Source organism: Oncorhynchus mykiss, chromosome 3 (assembly GCF_013265735.2).
Source record: "Oncorhynchus mykiss isolate Arlee chromosome 3, USDA_OmykA_1.1, whole genome shotgun sequence".
In the NCBI taxonomy this organism is placed as follows: domain Eukaryota; kingdom Metazoa; phylum Chordata; class Actinopteri; order Salmoniformes; family Salmonidae; genus Oncorhynchus; species Oncorhynchus mykiss.
This window is the reverse complement of record NC_048567.1, coordinates 74,937,293-74,940,811: the sequence shown is the minus strand read 5'-3', so window position 1 is coordinate 74,940,811 and position 3,519 is coordinate 74,937,293.

Below are 3,519 nucleotides of genomic sequence, written 5' to 3'. Positions count from 1 at the left end.
GTTTCTCTGTTCCCTGGTGCAGGGAGGAATGTTTATCTGTTCCCTAGTGCAGGGAGGAATGTTTCTCTCTGTTCCCTGGTGCAGGGAGGAATGTTTCTCTGTTCCCTGGTGCAGGGAGGAATGTTTCTCTGTTCCCTGGTGCAGGGAGGAATGTTTCTCTCTGTTCCCTGGTGCAGGGAGGAATGTTTCTCTGTTCCCTGGTGCAGGGAGGAATGTTTCTCTGTTCCCTGATGCAGGGAAGAATGTTTCTCTGTTCCCTAGTGCAGGGAGGAATGTTTCTCTCTGTTCCCTGGTGCAGGGAGGAATGTTTCTCTGTTCCCTGATGCAGGGAGGAATGTTTCTCTCTGTTCCCTGGTGCAGGGAGGAATGTTTCTCTCTGTTCCCTAGTGCAGGGAGGAATTATTTCTCTGTTCCCTGGTGCAGGGAGGAATGTTTCTCTGTTCCCTGGTGCAGGGAGGAATGTTTCTCTGTTCCCTGGTGCAGGGAGGAATGTTTCTCTCTGTTCCCTGGTGCAGGGAGGAATGTTTCTCTCTGTTCCCTGGTGCAGGGAGGAATGTTTCTCTGTTCCCTGATGCAGGGAGGAATGTTTCTCTGTTCCCTGGTGCAGGGAGGAATGTTTCTCTCTGTTCCCTGGTGCAGGGAGGAATGTTTCTCTGTTCCCTAGTGCAGGGAGGAATGTTTCTCTGTTCCCTGGTGCAGGGAGGAATGTTTCTCTGTTCCCTAGTGCAGGGAGGAATGTTTCTCTGTTCCCTGGTGCAGGGAGGAATGTTTCTCTCTGTTCCCTGGTGCAGGGAGGAATGTTTCTCTCTGTTCCCTGGTTCAGGGAGGAATGTTTCTCTCTGTTCCCTGGTGCAGGGAGGAATGTTTCTCTCTGTTCCCTGGTGCAGGGAGGAATGTTTCTCTCTGTTCCCTGGTGCAGGGAGGAATGTTTCTCTGTTCCCTAGTGCAGGGAGGAATGTTTCTCTGTTCCCTAGTGCAGGGAGGAATGTTTCTCTCTGTTCCCTGGTGCAGGGAGGAATGTTTCTCTCTGTTCCCTGGTGCAGGGAGGAATGTTTCTCTCTGTTCCCTGGTGCAGGGAGGAATGTTTCTCTCTGTTCCCTAGTGCAGGGAGGAATGTTTCTCTGTTCCCTAGTGCAGGGAGGAATGTTTATCTCTGTTCCCTAGTGCAGGGAGGAATGTTTCTCTGTTCCCTAGTGCAGGGAGGAATGTTTCTCTGTTCCCTAGTGCAGGGAGGAATGTTTCTCTGTTCCCTAGTGCAGGGAGGAATGTTTCTCTGTTCCCTAGTGCAGGAAGGAATGTTTCTCTGTTCCCTAGTGCAGGGAGGAATGTTTCTCTGTTCCCTAGTGCAGGGAGGAATGTTTCTCTGTTCCCTGGTGCAGGGAGGAATGTTTCTCTGTTCCCTGGTGCAGGGTGGAATGTTTCTCTGTTCCCTGATGCAGGGAGGAATGTTTATCTCTGTTCCCTGGTGCAGGGAGGAATGTTTCTCTGTTCCCTAGTGCAGGGAGGAATGTTTCTCTGTTCCCTAGTGCAGGGAGGAATGTTTCTCTGTTCCCTAGTGCAGGGAGGAATGTTTCTCTGTTCCCTAGTGCAGGGAGGAATGTTTCTCTGTTCCCTAGTGCAGGGAGGAATGTTTCTCTGTTCCCTGGTGCAGGGAGGAATGTTTCTCTCTGTTCCCTGATGCAGGGAGGAATGTTTCTCTGTTCCCTAGTGCAGGGAGGAATGTTTCTCTCTGTTCCCTGATGCAGGGAGGAATGTTTCTCTGTTCCCTAGTGCAGGGAGGAATGTTTCTCTCTGTTCCCTGGTGCAGGGAGGAATGTTTCTCTGTTCCCTGGTGCAGGGAGGAATGTTTCTCTGTTCCCTAGTGCAGGGAGGAATGTTTCTCTGTTCCCTGGTGCAGGGAGGAATGTTTCTCTGTTCCCTGGTGCAGGGAGGAATGTTTCTCTGTTCCCTGGTGCAGGGAGGAATGTTTCTCTGTTCCCTGGTGCAGGGAGGAATGTTTCTCTGTTCCCTGGTGCAGGGAGGAATGTTTCTCTGTTCCCTGGTGCAGGGAGGAATGTTTCTCTGTTCCCTAGTGCAGGGAGGAATGTTTCTCTGTTCCCTGGTGCAGGGAGGAATGTTTCTCTCTGTTCCCTGATGCAGGGAGGAATGTTTCTCTCTGTTCCCTGATGCAGGGAGGAATGTTTCTCTCTGTTCCCTAGTGCAGGGAGGAATGTTTCTCTCTGTTCCCTGATGCAGGGAGGAATGTTTCTCTGTTCCCTGATGCAGGGAGGAATGTCTCTCTGTTCCCTGATGCAGGGAGGAATGTTTCTCTCTGTTCCCTGGTGCAGGGAGGAATGTTTCTCTGTTCCCTGATGCAGGGAGGAATGTTTCTCTCTGTTCCCTGGTGCAGGGAGGAATGTTTCTCTGTTCCCTTATGCAGGGAGGAATGTTTATCTCTGTTCCCTGGTGCAGGGAGGAATGTTTCTCTCTGTTCCCTGGTGCAGGGAGGAATGTTTCTCTGTTCCCTGGTGCAGGGAGGAATGTTTCTCTCTGTTCCCTGGTGCAGGGAGGAATGTTTCTCTGTTCCCTGATGCAGGGAGGAATGTTTATCTCTGTTCCCTGGTGCAGGGAGGAATGTTTCTCTCTGTTCCCTGGTGCAGGGAGGAATGTTTCTCTGTTCCCTGATGCAGGGAGGAATGTTTATCTCTGTTCCCTGGTGCAGGGAGGAATGTTTCTCTGTTCCCTGGTGCAGGGAGGAATGTTTCTCTGTTCCCTAGTGCAGGGAGGAATGTTTCTCTCCGTTACCTGGTGCAGGGAGGAATGTTTCTCTGTTCCCTGGTGCAGGGAGGAATGTCTCTCTGTTCCCTGATGCAGGGAGGAATGTTTCTCTCTGTTCCCTGGTGCAGGGAGGAATGTTTCTCTCTGTTCCCTGGTGCAGGGAGGAATGTTTCTCTGTTCCCTGGTGCAGGGAGGAATGTTTCTCTGTTCCCTGGTGCAGGGAGGAATGTTTCTCTGTTCCCTGGTGCAGGGAGGAATGTTTCTCTCTGTTCCCTGGTGCAGGGAGGAATGTTTCTCTCTGTTCCCTGGTGCAGGGAGGAATGTTTCTCTCTGTTCCCTAGTGCAGGGAGGAATGTTTCTCTCTGTTCCCTAGTGCAGGGAGGAATGTTTCTCTCTGTTCCCTGGTGCAGGGAGGAATGTTTCTCTCTGTTCCCTGGTGCAGGGAGGAATGTTTCTCTCTGTTCCCTAGTGCAGGGAGGAATGTTTCTCTCTGTTCCCTAGTGCAGGGAGGAATGTTTCTCTCTGTTCCCTGGTGCAGGGAGGAATGTTTCTCTCTGTTCCCTGGTGCAGGGAGGAATGTTTCTCTCTGTTCCCTGGTGCAGGGAGGAATGTTTCTCTCTGTTCCCTAGTGCAGGGAGGAATGTTTCTCTCTGTTCCCTAGTGCAGGGAGGAATGTTTCTCTCTGTTCCCTAGTGCAGGGAGGAATGTTTCTCTCTGTTCCCTAGTGCAGGGAGGAATGTTTCTCTGTTCCCTGGTGCAGGG